The sequence below is a fragment of the Neopsephotus bourkii genome, unplaced genomic scaffold (genome assembly GCF_033783945.1).
Source record: "Neopsephotus bourkii isolate Nb327-2 ecotype Australia unplaced genomic scaffold, CSIRO-AGI_Nbou_v1 NB_821, whole genome shotgun sequence".
NCBI classification, from domain to species: Eukaryota; Metazoa; Chordata; class Aves; order Psittaciformes; family Psittacidae; genus Neopsephotus; species Neopsephotus bourkii.
The window spans coordinates 146,592-169,570 of NW_026901317.1; positions in this window are offsets into that span (position 1 = coordinate 146,592).

Genomic DNA, 22,979 nt, shown 5'->3' on the forward strand with positions numbered 1-22,979 from the left:
GAGACCCACAAAGTCCTTGGCCAAACCAAAACATTATTTTTATCAGCTTTGCTCCCAGCCCGAAAGTCAAAACGCAGCACTGCACCAGCTACCAAGAAAGAGAAAAATGACTGCTACTGCTAAAACCAGGACAACTAGAAAAATAATTTGTGAGTTAAAACAGTGGAAGGGAACTAAAATATATTTAATGAGGTAAATTCACTTAAAAATTTCAAAATGTTATTCTGAAATGGAGTATGATATCACTGTGAGAACACTGAGAGTTGATCAATGACTTGGAAATCAAAAAGAGATTGCAAAATTGGAAAGATGGTCACATTATGGAGGATCAGTAAGAAGAAATAGATCAAGCAAGTAATAAAAAAGCTAGAAAGAGTACAATTAAAATTATATGTATTAATAAAACAGAGGTAACAAGGAAATGTACTATATATAGGTAAACAAATAAGAAGACACATAGAGTACAGAAGAGGAAAGGAAGAAAATAGATATGGAAATATATGGATATATATTATATATATAATAGATATGAAAATATCTTCAATAGCTGATCACATTTTTTTTCTTCAGTCGTCACCAAAAAAAAAAGACAAAAAATGTTAATTTTAATCATAGACTGCGTAGACATTTTGACAACGAAATAAGAATGTAGACCAGAAGAAAGAAAAAACAAGCAAAAAAAGTTTTCTTCTATCTCGAGTACAGCAAAGAATAAGGAAATTGACCCTAAAGCAACAGAACTAGTCAAAAGGACATTTGAAGTAATGCTTAGTGCTTTATAGAATTTATAGAGGAATAATATGTATGCCCTAAGGACTAAAGAAAAGGAGGACTGGAGGAATTAAATATGTCAGTCTAATTTTTATCTTTTATTTTTTATCTTAACATTATTAAACAATCAGTTTTTAAGCATGTAGCATTAGAAAAAGTATAGTTTTGTCAAATAATATGAAATTAATCCAGCTTCATTCTTTATCAGCCTGACTTTTCTGATGTGTTGGGGGCAATATGTGATACAGCTTTTTATTTTCCATAGCTGTTGCATATGGGATAGGGGAAGGTTTGGGAGAAGAGGGAAAGGTAAGGAGAAGAAAGACAAAGGAGAGAGAATAGAGGGAAATGGAAAGCAAAGCAAGGCAAGGCAAGGCAATGCATGGCAAGGCCAAGGCAAGGCAAGCCAAGGCAACGGAAGGCTAATTACTGCAACAGTGAATTAGATCCACCTTATGCACAAATATATTTCTGAGATGTGATCTTCATATCTTCACCTGAATTACTTTAGAATTACAGATTTTATGTTGTAGAAAAGGTTAATTTCAATTAGATAATTGGAATTAGAGACAAGGGATTTACAAAGTGTAGATATTCTTGTCTGAAAATATATGATTGCGTTAAAATTTTAACAACTAGTTCTCAGGTTTGAAGTACCAGATTGCATACTTTGCACAATTAAATGTGGGCTACAGAAGAACAGATGTTGCTGTACTTAAGTCTCAACAATAGTTACTATGCAATCAAAAAGATACAGGTATCACAAGTCACTTGATAAACTGATCTTATTGCAACTTGCAAATAGAAACTGACAAATATAATCTCTAGTACTAACACCTTTCTCTGGTGCCTGTTCACCTTTCAAAATCTTTGTTATTTCAAGTAGCGCTTCAGTTCCTCACCAGAAGTATGAGGTGATATTTGGTGTTTCCTCCTACTTTTTCCTAGGTGATATGTGCTGTTGATGGCGGGGTTTTTTCCTCTTCACTCTTAGATTTACATGGGTCATTTCTTATAAACATCTGCAAACACAGTTTACTTATTTATTTTTTGTTCTTTCATCCATAAACTTCATGATGCACCCAATTTTTTTCTCTACATGGTGTTTTACAAATGCTTGAAAAATCAGTTTTCTTTTTTAACCCTGAAACAGGCTTCACCCAGATGCCAAGGTTGTGTTCTTTCAGTGTTCAGCAATTAATCATTAGTGATTTGTGTTTATAGCCTTGGACCTCGGCTATTGTCCTGTGCTTGCACTTTCAAGGATACTGCTGTCAGTTCGTGTTTGCTGTTTTGGAAGTCCCTGATACAATCGCATATTTCTTCAGTAGCCTTTAAGCTGTGGTTTTATTAGCACAACCCAATCACCCGTAAGCACAGATCTAAGGTTCCTGAAAATTACACTGTACAAAATAGACAATCCATTAGAAGACATGCATGCATTTAAACACAGACAGACAGACTGCTCTGGTAACAACTTTTAACTAATTTTTTTATTAGTTACTACAAAATCACTGATTCACTATCAAAATTACTTTATCAATTTTCAGCAAAATAGATTCTTGAACACTTCATATCTTGTTGCATAATTTCCTCATATAACATTTTTCATTTTAAAAAAAGGAGTTTTTCTCCATTTGTGTAAAGGAAATATTAAGCGCACATTTTCTCTTCCTTTCCTGTTTTTGGGTTGTTTTTTTTTGTTTTCATTTGTTTTGATGTTTCCCTTCTTCCCTTCCTCCCCTCTCAGATTCACTACTTACTAGTATAATTTATCAGAAGCTATTTATATCTGTTGCAAACTCTTTATTGGAACTTGCATAATTTCTTTCAGTGTGTGTAGCTTGCGTCACCCTGAAATGAAACCTTTGGGGGTATTTTTTGTTGGGCAGGGAGTTACATGATATCACAAGATTTCTGAAGTCTTACTTGTATTTCTTTGATAGTTCATCTCTTCTTGTGGTCATCAGCACTACTGAAGAAGAAAAAAATTTTAATAAGTTTCTTAAGACAAGAGCTTTGCTGATTTTGAAAAATGGGACTGCTTGCCCTCATTCCCTTTCCTGAAACATCAGAGGTAGAAAGGGGAAGTAGGCACATTCTTGGAGTGCTTCACATGCTAAATTAGATTCTGTTATTGCAGGATTATTCAACCAACATTATGGTTCATAGCCAGAATTTACTTTATTTCCAGCTGCCGGTTGGTTTAAAGTTTATCTGTAGGTGAAAAAAAAAACCAAACAAACAAACATAATCCTTTCTGATAGACCAAACTTGTCTTTTATCTTTTCTATTTAAAAGAATAATAGACAGTATTGTAGCAGGTTGTTTGCCTGAATTTCCCAGAAGCTTCTGTGGTTACACTTACAGAATAAACTTTCACATCCTTGGCCTAGAGAGGGAGGATCTATTTGAAAGAAGAAAAACCTGTAAACCAGTTTTAACCTCCTACATTAAATTTCTAATTTTGGCTTTGTAACATCAAATATTAGCTTCCAATGGTAACTAATGCATTTCATTCCTAATTTAAGTGTTAATCTCTATTAGTGAAGAAAACTAAACACTTTTGAAGGCTTCATCTGGATATTAAAGAGAATCTTGCCCTTTCAATCCACTAAATAAAATGATCAATTCCTCTGATCTAATGCACGACAAAGCAACAAGTAGAAAATTAAGAAAACAGAAGGATGTTTTAAATGAGTCCTCTAAATGAGGCTTCGTGGTATACATTTCCTTCTACACGGAGTTTAAAACACTGAGCTGCCTTTTGAAGGGAAGACACTTCGCAAAAGAGATAAAAAATATATTCCTGTAGAACTATAGCTCACTGAAAGCTAGGTCACCTAGGATATCCTCGGGGGGGTGGAGGGGCGTAAGGGAGTAGGGGGGAAAACACCTTTTCCTCAAAATTCCATCAGTAGACAGAAGATAGCTGATATTGGTAGACCAGCAGACAGCTGAGGTACTACTTTTTTGAAACTGAGTCACTGTGAAGTCAAGAGCATACCTGAATTCAGAAGAAAGTATTACTGAAAGAAGCTGAGACTTCCAATGTATTTATCACATAACTAGGAATATGTGGACCTACATTCTTTTTTTTCGGTTTATACTTTATATATTTTGGACTAAAAAAATATAAAAGCCTACAAAGAGGTAAATAGGAATCAAATCTGTTCTGTCTTCTGAATATTCTAATGACAGAATTCCACAAACTATGAATAATAGAACTTAAGCACCTAAATCCCAGTCCACACAATTCAATATTCCTGTAAATGCTCTCCCTGTTAGCCTACCAGAAATCCTAAACATTTATATGGATTTTTGTTTGTCTATCTCAATCCATTTAGTGCATATCTAAGTCAATATATTAGAGCGTGAAGATACTTTCAGATAGTCATCACTGAAAGATAACACATCACGGAAGTCAGTCCAACACTCCTTTTCTCCAGTTTTCCGATCCTAAAGGTGTGAGTAGTGTGATTAGGCTCTTGGTTTAAACTCACCTAAATCAGGGTGCAACTGAATGTCATACAGTCACTGGTTCATAGACTCATTGAAATCATACTGGATCTTGAAATTGCTGTCAGTAGATGACAACAAAATAGTTCTCTCTCATACAGATAAAAACTCCCTTAATACTTTTTTGCATACCTTTCACTTACTGAAAATATTATTAAATAGGTTGTATAAATTGTCATATTGAGAAGGAGGAACTCCTTATTAGCTTCTAAAAAAACCCAGAAAGACCATGGATAGAAAAAGAGGCTTAGAAACTGTCTTCTTCCATCACCTCCTGTATGAAGATAGGCTGAGAAAGTTGGGGCTGTTCAGCCTGGAGAAGAGAAAGCTGTGTGGAGACCTCATAACAGCCTTCCAGTATCTGAAGGGGGCTTATAAGGGTGCTGGGGATGGACTCTTCATTAGGGACTGTAGTGATAGGACAAGGGGTAATACGTTAAAACTTAAACAGAGGAAGTTTAGATTGGATATAAGGAAAAAGTTCTTTATTGAGAGGGTGGTGAGGCACTGGAATGGGTTGTTTAAGGAAATTGTGAATGCTCCATCCCTGGCGGGGTTCAAGGCCAGGTTGGACAGAGCCTTGGGTGATATGGTTTAGTGTGAGTTGTCCTGCCCATGTCAGAGGGGTTGGAACTAGATGATCTTAAGGTCCTTTCCAATCCTAACTATTACAGAATCACAGAATCCCAAGGGTTGGAAGGGACCTCAAGAGATCATCTAGTCCAACCCCCCTGCAAGAGCAGGGTAACCTAGAGTACATCACACAGGAACTTTTCCAGGTGGGCCTTGAATATCTCCAATGTGGGAGATTCCACAACCCCCCTGGGCAACCTGTTCCAGTGCTCTGTCGCTCTCACAGTAAAGAAGTTCTTCCTGATGTTAACGTGGAACCTTCTATGCTCCAGTTTACACCCATTGCCCCTTGTCCTATCACTGGATATCACTGAAAAAAGCCTAGCTCCATCATCCTGACACTCACCCTTTACATATTGGTAAACACTGATGAGGTCACCCCTCAGCCTCCTCTTCTCCAAGCTGAAGAGACCCAACTCCTTCAGCCTCTCCACATAAGGGAGGTGTTCCACTCCCTTAATCAACTTTGTGTCTCTGCGCTGGACTCTTTCAAGCAGTTCCCTGTCCTTCTTGAACTGAGGGGCCCAGAACTGGATGCAATATTCCAGATGCGGCCTAACCAAGGCAGAATAGAGGGGGAGGAGAACCTCTCTTGACCTACTAACCACACCCTTTCTAATGCACCCCAGGATGCCATTTGCCTTCTTGGCCACAAGGGCACATTGCTGGCTCATGTTCATCCTCCTATCCACCAGGACCCCCAGGTCCCTTTCCCCTTCACTACTTTCCAGCAGGTCAGTCCCCAGACTGTACTGGTACATGGGGTTGTTCTTCCCCAGATGCAAGACTCTACACTTGCCCTTGTTGAATTTCATCAAATTTCTCCCCGCCCAACTCTCCAGCTTGTCCAGGTCTCGCTGGATGGCAGCACATCCTTCTGGTGTGTCAGCCATTCCTCCCAGTTTAGTGTCATCAGCGAACTTGCTGAGAGTACACTCGGTTCCCTCATCCAGGTCGTTGATGAAAATATTAAACAGCACTGGTCCCAGCACCGAACCCTGAGGGACTCTACTAGTCACAGACCTCCAGCTAGATTCTGCACCATTGACCACAACTCTCTGCCTTCTTCCTTCCAACCAGTTCTTGATCCACCTCACTACCTGATTGTCAAGCCCACACTTCCTTAGCTTATCTATGAGAATGCTGTGGGAGACAGTTCTATGATTCTATGAAAGTAGTAACGGTAAAAGGTGATAATTTCTAACTTGAGAAAGTCACAATACTAGGATTAGTACAGATATCCAGTTGAAACCATGGGATGCTACAGCAATAAAAATTGGCAGGTAATAATTATAAATTCATAGTACGTATATAGTACATCGCCACTGGAATTTGACAGAACTTACTTGCATGCCCAGCTTTCAAACCTTAAAAGCACACAGCAATTCTATTAGGAATCATTTCTTCTCCTTGAGACAAAAGAACTAATTTTATGTAAAAGTTTTAGCCTGCAGGAATAGTGATAAGATAGGAGAAATTGATCTGTGTAATAATATTCTCTAGGAAACAAATATATTTTGTCTCTGTCAAACTGACATGATTCAGCTCTTCTTGCATGGTTTCATAAAACAGGGCATTCACATCTCTAGATGGGGCAACCGCAGTCATAAATTTTGACTGATTCCAGCTTTAAAGGTTTCGTAGTAGAATTAAGTCAGTTTTCAGAATAACTGTGCACAAATGTCTGCTTCCAAATGACCCAGGGTACTTAATGGCCTGTTCTGGGTTCAGCAGTAGCAGTCATTTTTCTCCTTCTTAGTAGCTGGTGCAGTGCTGTGGTTTTGACTTTCAACCTGGGAACTGCTCTGATAACACCAATGTTTTTAGCTGTCGCTCAGTAATGTTTATTCTGACCAAGGACCTTCTGAGTCTCATGCTCTGACAGGGAGAAGGGGAATCCAGGAGGAAGCAGAGGCAGGACACCTGACCCAAACTAGCCAAAGAGGTATGCCATACCACAGCATGTCATGCCCACTATGTAAACTGGGGTCAGTTACTCAGAAGGGCTAGATCACTGCCAGGGTTGGGCTGGGTATTGGTTGGTGGGTGGTTAGCGACTTTATTTTCTCCCCTTGCTATTTCCCTTATAATTATCATTATTGGTGGTGGCAGCAGTGGTTTGTGTTATACCTTATTTACTGGACTGTTCTTATCTCATCTTGTGGGAGTTACACTCTTTCAATTCTCCTCCCCATCCCTCCGGGAGCGGGAGGAGGAAGGGGTGGAGTGAGTGAGGGCTGTGTGGTTGAATTGCCAGCTGGGTTTAAACAATGACACACCCCCACCCAAAGAGATGATGCATCATTTTGCAAAATAATAATATAGATTTATTATTCCTGTGGGCTTTTTTCAGTACTGTGCAACCAGTCTATTAATGGCATAGTTCTAGAAATACACAACAACTCAGATTTTTTTAAAGGAATTTTCAACTATTTCCATAGAAACAGTTCACTCCCTTTCTTCTCTTATAGCTATAAAAAAAAAAAAAAAAAAAAAAAACAGGAACGAAATGACTGTTAGCTGTAGAAAACAAATAGAATAGTCTGGGCATTGCTGTTTTTTCCATGCAAGGTATGAATTGGTGAGCATGATTTCAAGCAAGATCAGTGTGCTTCTGAAGATTTAAAGATCCTTTCCCCACCTTCCCCTCACCAGCCCCAGAAAGAGTCTCTAAGGCTGGTTGCTCGACGCTAATTCCTCCCTCCTCCTGTTATTCCACATGGGGACCCCTAGAAGGCAGCCAGTGTGGGGCAGGGAATGTACACCCAAACCTCTAAGCTGGACCCCTAGGCTAAATAGAAAGTAAGGACCAACGTCAGCATCATCATCATGCTCCTCCAAGCGAAGAGGACAAAACCTCCACTGTGAACCTCACAGCCCTCTAGGCACGAGGACCAGTGTTAATGAAATTTACTGCACTACTCTAGACCATTAATGAATATTTCTGCAATTGGACTAACAATTTGGACTATTGTACTCTTAGAACATGGATTGGACTGACAGTAGACTCTCAGCTCCACTTACTAAGTGTGCTTCATTTTTGGCTGTATCAATATTCTCAGTGTAACAAATCTAACAGCATAAATGATTTGGGAATAGAAGACTAGAGCAACAGTGAAAGATTATATTTCAGCATAGCATAGCAGTTGTTCTTTCTCCCTGAATACATTCATAATTAATCATCCACAAGCCACTGAACTTGAGAACGATTTGTGTAAAGGATGTTAGGATTGTTGCCACCTTCTGCAGTTGCTCTAGCACAGAACCCTTCCTGGCCCAGTAGCTGGAGCTCAGCCCCATGCCCTGGAACCCAGATGTGAGCTAAAGATGCAGCTGTTGCTTTCCAATAGCTGACACCAAAGATCCAGGGGAACCGTGACTGAAGCAGCTGGCACCAAATTTCATTTACATGCACTCAGGTCCCAGCAGCAGCCGTTGGTGAGTCCTTGCAGCACATACACACATGGGTTTGAGATTATGGTGAGAGTTAAGAAAAGACTTAATAAGAATATATAAGAAGAAAGGACAGACAGCAGTGATCAGGTACAGGGTTCAGCCAGACAAGCACACTGACCAGATCTATTTTACAGAAAACTGGGCCCCTTAATACCTCTTTCTGCCTACCCCTCTGTTAGTTCCCTGCTGTTTCCCCTTCCTGTGCACATTGCCTCATCAGTTGATACAGTCCCACTGACACCCCCTCAACATGCACGACCCCCAGGTTTTCACCTTCATCTATTGAAATGTTCTATTTGCCTGCAGTTTCTTGACAACCCATTAATTAGTGCAACTGACCAGGTTTGTTTCTTCTACTGTCTTTGTTGATTTTTAACTGGTCAGGCTTTATGTCTCTGTGTTTGTCTCTTGCTCTGTCCCTATCCCCCACTGAAAAAATAAGTATTTTCACATCCTACAGACTCTTTCCAATTCATGACACTGACCAGGTTTGTTCTTATCAGGACCTCCCTTATCACTTGCTCATCAGCTTGTCTCTGTTTCTTATGGTTTATGGCTTAAAGGAGCAGATACTTTCCTTCCACATACCTTTACAATTTACAGTTATCTTGTACTGACATAAAAAAATAAACAGATAAACTATATAATGCAAGTGTAATACCTTAATAATGAATTTTAAAATACTTAATATGTTTGCATTTGCAATAAAAGCGTTTTCAGCTTCAAGCCTTACCTAAATGTGTGCTTTAAAAAATTAATCCTCAGTACTGTCTTGGGCTTGTGGCATGGAGAGAAAGGGTGAACTAGGACTACCGAAATAGAAAGGAACAGAATGGAACAATTATTAACTCTGACTAGAAGAGTTTCGTAGGTAACACTTCTGAGGCTGATTCACACTCAGTGTCCTGCAGCTTCATCATTTTCTATGAAAAAATAAGGTTGCAGGAAATAAGACTCAGCCTACCATATGTTCATGTTTGCCAAGTTATTTCTTCTTCTTTCTACAAATAAGTTTTGTTCAAGTGGAGCTTGAGTTCTTCTGACATGTTGTTCAGAGTCTGCAGTTTTGACAAGGCCACGGGACAATCAGAAATGTCAAACATGTTATAGTACACAGATCGCAGGCACACTATAGAAGAACTGTATCTAATATGCTGGGTGTAAATCAGATCTGTTGCTCATGTAAACAATCTGTGTAACCTAAATCCAGCATGCCCTGAATATGTCAAACATCCTATGCTTGTACACAACAACAGAGTATCACATGCAGAGAAAGACTAATATTTTTTGTGGTTTTTGTTTGGTTTGATTTTGGTTGGTTGGTTTGTTTTGGGTTTTTTTTGGTTTTGAGATTTTTTTTATGAATCCCACTTATAAAAAACAGGTGACACAGAATACCAAAATACTTACATATCTGAGACTGATGACTGTGTTTGCCTTTATATTCTTTATTGTGTCTACTTGGCAATATTAGATCTCTAACATGTGAGACAGACTCATCGTCTGAGACAAGAAAAGTGCAAAACATTTAAACCTTTTTTTATAAATAAAATGAAAACAAACATTAATGCTTTTTTTCCTGATGGTACTATTTTTTTTTTCATGACTACTTCATGTGTATGCAAGGAAATCTTCATATGACAAAGCTTCATTCTCAGAAGCATTGATTTAGAGATGTCTCAAGAGCTTACTGCTTTTAGAAACAAATCTTCAATGTATTATTGTGATGTTCTTGCTTAAAACCTAAGCAAACATAAACAGTTGCATTTGCATGCATACATTTAGCAGTGTAGTCTATCTCAACCTTCTACATTTGCATAAATGACTATCCAGACACCCACTAACTGAAGAATTTCTTACAATCTATTTTAGAAACTTCAAAAAACTTAAATAGAAAAGTGTAAAAAGTGAAGCATGCTCCTAGAACATACTTTATAATTCCTAGCATCCACTGGCTTGTCTAATTATCATGAACCTTAAGCTTGAAATCAACAGGTAATAAAAGACTGTTCTAACTCAGTAACTAAGACTTTGTACAAATGACTGACAAGGAGACCAGGCTAGGTGATGCACAGCTAAATGCTACATTGACAGTTTCACCTTAAAAAAAACAAGACAAAAAAAAAAAAAACAACAACCAAACAAAAAATTAAGATAAAATATTTTGTTTATTCTGTAAACGCAAAACATTTACATTTTTGTTAATTACAAAAAAAAAAAAGCTAAAATTACTTCAGCAGTGAAGACTCAAATGTGAAGTCCCTGGTAACACCCTGCTTGTCTCCTGCCTTCAAGACTTGTTATTAAACAACTTTGTTCAAGAAGCATATACAGCTGTCATAACTCACATGTATTTAAATTTACAATCTTCAAAGCTACTAAGAGAATTTCTTTCCTAAACATGATAGCTTGTTTCTCAATGTAGAGCTTTTTTAAACTCATAACACTCATTTTATGTTGTAAGAATGAGTGAAAGGCAGTTGGCAAGTTGCAGAATACTTCCATCAATTTCATCTTCATCTCCATTTAAAAGCTCATTCTTCAATTAAAATGCTACTGAATGAGTACTGCCAAAAGTATATTTGGCTTAGGAATCTCCACACTTCACATTACTTCCCCAAAACACAGGTATCAAGACATTAAGACTCTCTTTATTTAAAGATATAGAGATGCAGAAGAAAACTAACAATTCTGGGCCTCCTTGGGAAAGAAAGCCCTGTCTTCAGAGGAAGAACAGTGGAAGACACGTTTTGTCAAAAAGACCAAGTATGACTGAATTTCAGTCAGCTAAAACTAAATAAAGTTTCTGTCCTCCATTTTTGTCAATTGGAAATGATTTGCGTGCTTTACAGGATACAATTTAGTTGTTTCCGTTGTAAGTTTAATTTTGCAGATCACACTGTAGCCTGCCTGCAGACAAATTAAATTAGTAGCTTCAAATTAATGATCTCTTACAATATTTTTTTTACAGTGTATCCACAATAATCAGAGTAAATAATGTTAATTATGTTTAATATTTTTCTTAGTTATGATTAATGGATACTAAGAAGAAAAGGTTGGAACCATCTCCTTTCAAAAGGCTATTTAGGGAGAGAAAATAGAAAAGGCAGTGTTCTAAAGGACATTTTATGGAACTGTTTGAAGAGGGTTACATTTTTTTCCAGGTGCATCTTAATAGGTCATGACCTTGAAGGTAGGTATTTCCCTAATATGCTATAAAGCCCTCTTTTTAGCTATTTTGACCCATAGAATCCCAGAAGTTTGTCCTAACTCTGGAAAACCATCTGGAGATTTAATCTTTAAACAGTTTCTGACTAGAAAATCATCACTACATACTTTTCTCCCAGAAATCAACATGAGAAATGTTATTTTTGTAAAAGGGGGCCACTGGAGTTTCGCAGAAGATGGGTGACCGTGGAAGACTAGAAACCTGGGCTGTACATTTTGAATGCATGTCTAGCTGCAATGTATGAAGAATTATTTTTAGGAGGGGGGTTTGAGAATTTATAGCTAATTTGGGGTTTATAATTGTACTCTTCAGTTGTCCGCATGCCAAGGAAAAGTGTCGGAATAAAAATTCAGGACTAGAAATGTATCAATTATAAGTATTTTTCTTTTCAATCTCTCTATGCATCCATGATTCATTTGAAACAGACAGATGACTTTACAGATTCATAATATTGTAATATAATCCTGTCTTATGCTTCACCCCCTGAAAGGCTATTCATAGAATATTCTCTCATTCATTGGATACTATTCCCTCTTTAAGGCTGAATTTTCACTTTTCTTAGTATGTGTACTGTTTAAATGTCTCTTGCAAGATGTTTATGGTGTGCAGTTTAGCTCTGTTTACTTTTCATGCACTAAATAAATTACATTACATTATAAAGCATAAGTGTCATTGCTTTCAGTAAATTAATTATGAGGGTTTACTTTTTTGTCTTTTTTTTAATCTTTAATGCAGTTAGATATCACATTATCACTTAGCTCTGCACTTTGTCGTATACCCAAATAAAATAATATCTAAGGGGGTCTTGGCAAAACATGCTTTTAATCTTTTCTAATTCCTGTTTTCCTGTTCTTGGATATAGGTAGCAAATTGTTAATACTAGTCATGAAAAAACTCTACAAACATGTTTCAAATAATTTCCATATTGTGTTTTAGTAAAACTGATATCCTTTAAACAATTTGTTTAAATGCTAAGAACAGAACCTCAAATATCAAGCATTTCAAAGGAGAAAGAGATCAGAAGGGGTACATTGGCTAGCAATAAGCAGCATAGGTAGACAGAACAGGTAAAACCAGTGTTAAAAACACTAAATGTCCAATTGTACATACAGAAAGAAAAGAAGAAAGGAGAGGAAGAGAAGAAAGAGAGGGAGGCAGGGCAAAGGAAGAAAGGATAGAGGAAGAGAGGGTGGCGGAGAAGGAAGGAAGAACTGCAGGCCTCAGTGATTCACATGCCAAGATGCCAGCAGCTGTGGAGAACGGGAATACAGGGACAGACCATCTAAGTCCAGTTATCAAATGGATCTACTAACAGAACTTCATTCTGAAATGCTACAGAAGAGAATGGCTGTTGGTGCTCTTTGTGTTTGCATGAGTGCTATGTTTCTCAGGTGTGTTGCTCTGTGTGTCTGGCTGCACGTATAGTACATGTGTATTGCACTGATATGTTTGTGTGTGCCTACTGAGAACATATGCTTAGTCTCTCTTGTGGAACTTGGAAACAGGGAACTGGAAAATTCTTGCCTCTACCCAGTTACCAGATTATGCAGTGCCTAACTAGCCTACTATTTATTTCATCCTGAATGCCTGCCTAATTCTTTTATTATTCTATTTTAAAATTTACTATAACTGCTTCATATTCTATGCCTCTCATAAGTGCAACAGAATTCAGAAAAAAATAAATAGAAAACAAAGTTGTATTTTCAATTTCTTAAAAAAAATCCCAAACTGATTTCTGATTTTCTATATATTGAAAAACTTCACAGATTTTTTTATAGATTTTCCTTGTGCTCAACTTTATGTGGAAACAATAATCTGTAAAAAGCTCTTAGAAAGAGATGGTGTGCTTTTTGTAGTAGGATATGTACTTTTAAGCATACTTCAAAGAGAAAATAAATTAGTATCCAGGTGTTGAGTATATAAAGGGTCACAAACTAAAATGAGAACAGGAGTTTAAAAATAATGACAGCACAAAATAATGAATAATTAACACAAATTAAACAGAAGTACTTGAAATAATTTGTTATGCAAATTTGCCTTCCAGATTGCAAGCCTTTTTTATTAAGGATGTGTCAAACAGTTCAGTGAAGATGTTAAGAATTGGAACTGATTCTCAGCCACCTGAATCATACCTGAAAACTTTAAGTTAAAAGTTTTCTTACTTTCATTTCTTCTTAAAGGGAAAAGATTCAAAATTTCTTAATGTTTAATGCAGGCTGGAGAAATGGACTGACAGGAAACTCATTAAATTTAACAAGGAGAAGTGCAAAGTCCTGCACCTTAGAAGGAATAACTCCATACATACTGGGCGCCATCCATCTGGAAATAAATTTAGCAAGAAAGTACCCCAGGGTCCTTGTGGATATAAGGGCGGACCTAACCCACCAATGTGGCCCAGCTGCAAAGAAGGCTAATGGTATCCAAGACTTCATTAGGAGGAGTTTTCCCAGGGCATGTAATCTGGGTTTCTGTCTGGGATTTGCGTAGGAGACAGGCACTTACCTTTCTTTTTGGATCTAGGTCTTGTCTAGTATGAGAAAGCTTAGCATCACTTCTCAGTCCTGTTAAACCTGACTCATTACATCTCAGGTATTGAAAAGTGTTATTTCAGTGTCCCTTATAGTAAGATTAGTCAACCCTATCCATTTCATAAGTTTACAAGTTCAGTTCACACTAACTTTAGGTGCCTTTAATAAAGATGGATGCATGTGAGCTAGGTGTACCTAAATTCCCTTTATTCTTAACAGAGATGCATGCAGTAAATCCAGTTAACAAATCCTAGAGAGTTACCTATTTGACCCATGTGGGTGCTTACATTATGATTAAATAGATCACTCTTGAGATATACAGTACTGACTATATCTCAGTAGTGATATATTGACTATATTATCAAGTCATGTAGCTCACATAGGTACTTGTATGAATCCAGAATCAAATGCTGTTGTTTAGTCTTGTTGAATAACTCGTTGCCTGTATTTGGTTTCACCATAGTGTTGCAAATAACACCTGTGGCCCCTGAAGCATGAAACAAGTCTCACATTCATTTTGTGAGCTATCTGTAAGCACTTCCTGAAGAATTCTCAACTTGGTGTCCTGCTTGCAGTCTCCCTCTATGGAAAGACAAAGTTACCTCTCAAAGCAATTTCAGTTTCAGGTGTGATAATTATCTTCTTGAGATGCCCACATATTCACAGAGACTTGCTGAAAGTAACTGGAGTCCTAAGTAGATTTTTCAGTCTGCAGCCTACATCTAGATAGGTTAAAATCAAGCTGGTAATGGTACATGTATATTTTTACCTTCTAATTAATATATATCTTTTCATTTTAGTATTTGCTACTAGGGCTAAAAGAATTGCTGTGATATTACTTAGGCAGACAAAATGAATTGGAAGGTTTCAGCAGAAGTTTACCATTATTTTCTGTGAGTAATCTTCTGTTGCAACATAAGCTATTTATTTTATTATACTTTATAAAGCAGTGGTAGATGAAGTTTAAACACCTATTCATCAATTGCAGTTTTACCGTAATTTCTTGTAAACAGTTGTTTTAATCCTGACTGTTAAATTAAAAAAAAAAAAAAAAAAGTTGCAGATGTGTTTATATAACAAACTTGCAAATATTTTCATGAAGAAAGTCAATGAAGCAAGCATGGCAATTAACTAATCAGTTGACCAGCCAGCACTTCGACTGGCACATGCTAGGGTATATGTGAAATTACTTTATACACTGGCAGAGACTCCATGCAAACTGCAGCTGTACAGAACATCATGGGCACATCCTCATGCTGAGGAAGACAGTTTTACCATGAAACACTGAAAAGTAATTCCAGGGCAAAGTAAGAGATAGAGATACCTGAAACTTCTAAAAGAAGGAATGAAATATTGTCTTCAGTAACTCATTGTAATTTAATAATTATTTCTGATTAGATTAGGGCTTATAAATTAGCACATGCATCTCAAATTCAGAAAGTATTAACAGCATTTCTCACTTTCCTTCTTTACTTTTTAATACCAAGACCCCATTCATAGGAAGTTCTGAAAGGCTGATGTAAGGACCAGGACTGCACACGCATTCTTTCTGTTGGCTTGCTAACATTGCAATTAAAAGAGGTGTTCTATGGTGAAAGAAACTGAGAAATCTAGAAATTTAGAACAGAAGAAACTTTCTTCTGTAGAGGACTATACTCCAGAAAGCAGTTATTGTAATTTTTCTTGGTAACTATTCCCAATATCTTCAAGAATAGTATCTTAGAGGCTCTTGTTAAATACCTGTGCTGTTTATTAACCTTACTTAAAATAAACAGTAAGTACAACTCATTATTGTGATTATAAACACCATTTTGTTCTCCTTTAGTTAAATCTTCAGCTATTCAGATCAATCTGCATTTCTTTATATACTGTAGCTTTAAGTACTCCACCAATTTCAATTTTTAACCTGAAATTATATTCTATGACTGAACACAAAATGGTATTTTATCCAAGGTGTTTTATTGTCTTGTTTTATGACCTCTGTATCATTTCATCTGACTTTTTCTATCTGTACCATAAGGATAATAATTTTAATATTTCCTTGTCTATTGACATAGTACATGACGAATGATAAGGGGGAGAAAGAGGGTTGGACAGCTGAACTAATTAAAGTGCCTCAAATGCTGTCTGTGTGAAGTACTACAAATACATGCATCACCATCTGCTTGCTTATTAATCATCCTAGTAACACCATCATTATGTTTTGAAAATCATTTGTTAACAAAAGTAACATTTATTTCTGTACTTATTTGCACACACATTTGCCCCTATTATGATTGAACATTGAACAAAATATGTTGCTTGTTACCTCAGACAGTATTTCAGCAATTCTGGTATACTGTTATCCCATAAAATATCTCCCCACTCCTCCAAGTTTCATGTACAAGATTAGCAAAGGCTATTCTATACTTGAAGTATCCCATTTGCTTTATCTACCCGTCTGTTATTTTCATCTACTCTATCTTCTTGGTTGGACATTTTTTAACTAGTGCTTGATTGGTTGTCAGCTTTGCCCTTGGGCAAGGGTTTGATGAGCTAGTGAATTGGCATGATGCCATCCAAACAGATGTGATAGAAAGTAATCAGCCAAGAGGCCCTCTCTATGTATCAAATATGTTTGTAAAGGGCAGGATTCTAATCTGGAAATGTTCAAGTAGAAGCTCACACTATGTAGTATTTACATGAGGGATCTAGCATTGCTGATCTAGTTCTGAATTCTTAGACACTGCTTGCAGAGAAAATAAGAAAGCTTTTGAAATCCCACAAGTATTTTATACAGTTAAAAATAAAAATCAATTTGCTAGTTGAGAAAACAGATTCCCCTTCTTTTTCTTTGTGTAAGAAATTTTATGTAGTATGCCAAATCTGATTTCTAAATTTTAGTTTCCAGTAATAGTGAGTTATATAACAGTTTTAAGCACTAACACTGACGTTCACCTCATTTAAGTTTAGGCATCAAAAATAAGTTATCTTTTTTTAGATTAGTTATACAAAATCTCTTTACATTCAAAAGGCAAAATAGCTTTCTACAGGTGGCCATTGAACCTGACTATCATAACTGTCTAATATGGAAAAGAACACCTTACCTGCTACAGTATCCTGCCATTTCTACTCATTGATCCTGTAGCCCTGTATTAGGATTGCTTTGCAAAGTTTTGATAGCAGGGGGGCTACAGCAGTGGCTTCTGTGGGAAGCTGCTAGTAGCTTCTTCCATGTCCAACAGAGCCAATGCCACCTGGCTCCAAGAGGGACCTGCTCTGGCCAAAGCTAAGCCCATCAGCAATGATGGCAGCACCTCTGGAATAACAGGAGAAACAGTTGCTGTACAAGAGCAATTGCCTCCAGAAGGGAAGAATGAGAACATGTAAGAGCAACAGCCCTGCAGACACCAAGGTCAGTGCAGAAGGAGGGGGAGGAGGTGCTTCAGGCACCACAGCAGATATTCCCCTGCAGCCTGTGGTGCAGATCATGCAGGCTGTCCTTCTGCAGCCTGTGGAGGTCCACAATGGAACAAATGCTCACCTGCAGCCCATGGAGGACCCCATGCTGGAGCAGGTGAATGCCTGAAGGAGTCTGTGATGGTGTGGGAAGCCCATGGTGGAGCAGACACCTAGCAGGACCTGTGGTCCTGTGGAGAGAGGAGCACACAGAAGCGCAGGTTTGCTGTCAGGACTTGTGACCCATCCTGTGGAAATGACTCATGTTGGAGAAGTTCATGAAAGACTGTCTCCCATGGGAGTGACTTCGCACTGGAGAAGGGGAAGAATGTAAGGAGTCCTCCCCTTGAGGAGGAAGAAGCAGCAGAAAGAACATGTGATGAACTGACCACAGCTCTCATTCTCCATCCCCCTGTGATGCTGGGGGGGAAGGAGGTCAAGAAAACCAGAAGTTAAGTCCAGGAAGAAGGGAGGGGAAGAGGGAAACTGCTTTAAGGTTTTGTTTTTATTTATCATTACCTAACCTGATTTGATTGGTAATAAAACTAATTTCTCCAAGTCAAGTGTCTTTTGCCCATGATGGTAATTAGTTCGTGATCTCCTTGTACTTATCTTGACTCTCAAGCCTTTCATTATATTTTCTTTCCCCTATCCAGCTGATAAGGAGAGTGACAGTGCAGCATGGTGAGGACCTGGTATCCTGCCAAGGTCAACCACCACAAACCTTTACAAGTAAAATGAGGTGAAGCTTTGGGCCACTAGCATCATAATTTAATATTTAAATATAGAAATAAGATTGGTTGGACTAACTAAATAAAACAGGATACAAGATGAAGTGTCAATAAAATGTAAGTAATCTCATTAATGACACGAGTACTATTTTCAACAAAAAAATGCAGTTAAAAATTTCATTACAAACAAAAAAAAAATGATGCTTGACCTACTTAAAATATAAAATAGGTGAAGTTTGAAGTGTTGTCTTGATTTTTATGTAAACTTTTAATTTTTTGTTATAAATATGGATATTTATCTATATTTATCCATCTCTATATATCTATATCGTAATGAGGGGGACTTGTAGAAACACAGCTGAATTGATTAATAATGATGACCCCAATATCCAGACCATAGACATCTAAATTTAAACTCCCAGATATACAAATCTGCATGTAAGATTGTTGTCCAATCCCTTAGTAAGTATTTACTTTAGAGTAGACTGTGTGGTGTTCCAGCTTCAGTTGTAACTGAATACATCATCTATCACGGTTAATTACAATAAGATATGATATCATGTAAAATCCTCTTTACGTTCTTTTTTGGTGTTCCCTAACCATGCAGTGCCATCTAGAGTGCCCTAAGTTATCTATCTTGATCACCAGCTACCAGCCCAGAAGTGTGTTGGTGTATTCTGTATATTCTGTTTCAAATCTGCTCTGATTTCTCAGATATCCTGGGAACCTTAGTAGGAACCTGCCTTAAGGTAAATAGTTTGAACTGTTAGAGACCTAAAACCCACTCTAAATGTTTTTAAGGGCCTAAGAACTAAAGCAGAGCATGGAGGTGTTGTTAACCTTGCACTGAGAAAGGAATTAGAAGAAATAAGTCTTTGTTTATTTTGTTTCATGCAGGCATTTGCCAGGCAGGCAGAAGCACAGTTCCAAAGCAGACACAGATCTGCAATTACTTGCTCAGCCAGTTGAGGATCTTGAAACTACATGCATTCTGTAGCATGGGCTGAAGTTTATGGGAAAAAAATACTGTTCTAGGTGTAAGATCTTGCCACAGGCATTTGTCTGCAGCAAAGCATGAAGGGAATAGAGAACAGAGATCCATACGAAAATGGGCTTTAGAAGTCCTGTGACACAGAGAACAGCGTGCTTCCTTTCCTTTTTTTAACAAGGAACCTTAAAATTCTGCAAAATACTACCAAGCAATATCATAATAGAAACATATACATAAATTTGATTTTGCTTAATCATGCTATAGTTTAGCATTTATATAGCCTTAAGCCTTAAACTTCTTTGCAGACCTATTTCAGTATTTGATATTGTCATTAGCTAGTAAATTAGTAGGAGGACAGCTGTGATTATTCCCACTACTGATCTAAAGACCTGCAGACATTTACTATTCCTAGTTTGCATTTTGCATGAAAACACAATAATGAAAAAAAAAACATTTTCACTGATTTACAGGTACTTCTGTCTCTTACTAGATAAGATAAATGAATTAAAATAATAAACCCTAATGATGTAATCATTTCATTTTGGTGCAACCATTTCATTTTAGGTTAGGGGGGAATATCAAATAACTGTGGCTGGTTGAATTCTTGGTCTCCCAATAAATGTTATACAGAATAACGTATTTTCCCAATTGATTTTTCACACAAACTATATCTTTTTGTAATGCTTGCTCAGTAAGTGGATAGCAGTGTATGGATTCTGATGATCTTTTTTTCTGTAAAATATCTTCTTATTCTGCATAAATAAAATCTAAATGATTAATGCGTTAGCCCAAAGTTTTTAGATCAGACTTTTTTTTTTTATTGCAATGTTCTATTTCATAAAGCCAAATTTCTTTCTTTCCCCTCCCCTACAAGTAGTTTGTCAATTGTTGGACACCCAGACTGGACTTCACTAAAAAGAAGGGAGTGAGCAGCTTTACCTAAATATATCCAAAATGTGATGTTTCAGTGCAATTTTATCATGAAAACAAAAGCTCCAAAATAAAATTTAAATCAAGTTTGAAACCTTGAATACTGTCATGAAGATAAAGTATCATTCTTAGGCTAACTTCAATAAGCACTGATGCATTCATCAAAAGCATTACTTGTAAAACCTATGTCCATTTGGCCAAGGAGTTAGGAATCCAGTGAAATTTTAGTCAGAAAAAGAATTGTATCATTTCTGACAAATAGAAATGGTTTAATCATAATATTTTGTCATTATTAGCCCCTCTAAAACTTTTTAATCCACATGCTTAACTCACAGTTCTCTGAACATTAAACTGCTAAAGTATCAGTAACAATTCATTAGTTTTCCATTTCAAAACCTTCACCTTCTTGACAGACTTTCTAGATGCCTTCTGCTTTGTAGAAAATGACCCACCAAGGCAACTCAGTTATTGTATTTCTGATTATAGATTTTAATACCTGACAAGAAGCTAATCCTCCTTCAGCAAGAGATTCCACAGCTGCTTAGACAGGCTTAGTATATATAGGCAGATACATCTGCTATTCCTCTTGTGTTACAGCATGAAATCTGTATTGCCTACAGCTCACAGTAAGCTGTTAAAATAAGTTTTTGTGCATTTTAGAGCCTATAGGGTGATTTGTTGCTAAAGTAAATCATTCTGGCCAGGCTCACTACAGGGTGCTTGCTGTGTAGCTCTGGCATGATTAAAGTGGTCAAACGAAATACAGCAGTGGTCTGAACTGAATACAGCTATCAAGAGAGGAAGATATTGCAAGTAATACTCCAGGCTTTCTTTTATCTCCTCATTTGCCACTTGGCTCTGAGCTTGAGTGAATTACTGTAGTAGGTGTGGGAGGAGTGACCTAGGACTTTACAAATTTTTCTTTACCATCCCCAGGAAAGGGCTGTTTACTGAGCAATCTCAGAAATGATTTGGTGAGCTACTGGCAGATCTATATGAGAACAGCAGACCCCAAGGTGTCCTTTACAACAATCTCTCATTGCCAATAAAGTGACAATGCCCAGGACTAGGAGTCATAGACTTCATACTTTTTCACTATGTATGTCAATCATAGGCTTTTCCAGACTAAGCTGTGCCTCAGCAGAAGAAGTAAAGGGGGCATGGGGGCTTAAAAGGGAAAATGAGGTGTGGAGGATGAAAAGGTTCCAAAGTAGAAAACCTCTTTCCATTATTTCCATACTGGAACATGGTCCTGGCAGGCCCTTTGCATTTATTTGCCCTCAAGAGACCTAATTCCCACCCTCTACTAACAGGAGGGTAAATTGCTTGGGTTTAGCTATTGAATGAGTACTAATAAAAAAAGTTCTTGAATTCTTCTCAGAGCTGCACAGTGAAAGGTTAATAGGCATCAGACACAAGTTTCAGCAAGAACAATTTCAAAGAGATACAAAATAAAAAAGCCACAATGATAGTTATCAGAAAGTGGAACAGGCTGCCCAGAAAGGTTATGGAATCTCCACCCCTTGAAAGATGTGCATAGCCTTAAGCAGTCTGATAAAATCTGATTCTACCTTGGCCAGGCAGTTGGACCTCCAGAGATCCCTCTCCAATCTGAGCTGTTCCATATTTATGCAAATCTAAATTATTCCACATTTATGCAAAGTATAGCTCTGAAACACAATTATTAAATTTTTATGTAGAACCACAGCCTAAGCTTCCTCTAATGTGTTTTTAAAGAAAGAATAAATAGCACTAATCAGAATATGACCCATACTAAAGACAGGCGGGGAAGTTAAGCAACTAGCCCTGGTTAGTTTTCCTTCAAGTTTCATGAGACTTTTATATACTTCCTGGCTGCTACACAGCGCCACAGTTTGTTCCTGTTAGGAACCAAGACAATAACTGATCAGTTCTATTCTGTATGTGAGGATAAACAGATGAAAGAGGCTAATGTACTCGAATTTATGAATTTTCAGGGTGGTGGGTGGAGGGTTGAGAAAATTGGGATGTCACTTATACAGTTTTAGATATAATTCATTAAAGAGCACTCCCAAAAACATCTCCTACAAGCACAGCAGAAAGGCTTTTGAAGCTAAAGTGTTTTCCTAAAAACAAAACACAAATCATACATAGTATAGTATATATATACACACAGATTATATGGTATAGAACAGCCTAGAAAACCATGCATAACCTTCATTCTCTATCTGTATTCTATATGTCAGTTATACTGAAGGATGTTCATAGTCTTAAAGTTGTGCAATAATTATTTACAGATTTATAGCCTCCCTCAGAAAGTTATATAATTTCATATTCACATTTCTATTGCTTTCTCTTAGGAAACATAAATGTCAGTTTTCCTTAAAGTCAGCAGAAAAACTTGCTGTGAATGTCTAGAGAGGATTTCTCCCACTGATGCTGGTTATACTTCATAGTAACAGCATATGTTCTCTTGACAGTTAGCATTTGTTCTGTGTGATGAAATCATATAAATGTGGACATGTCAGAGTTTATTTAACTAAAAAAAAGAGAGAAAAATCCCCAAGCATTACACAAATCCAAAGGTATTTTAGATGATGAAGGTTATCTCGTAATGCCTAGATGTTGGACCTTCTTCATCATTGTTAGATATCGTGACAACAGAGCTGTGTATATTAAAATCTTGTCATCAGGAAAACTGTGGTGAAAAATATGATTGATTGTTTTATTTTCCAGCCATTAGCTGTTAAGATTCTTGAGGTTTCCCAGAGTTA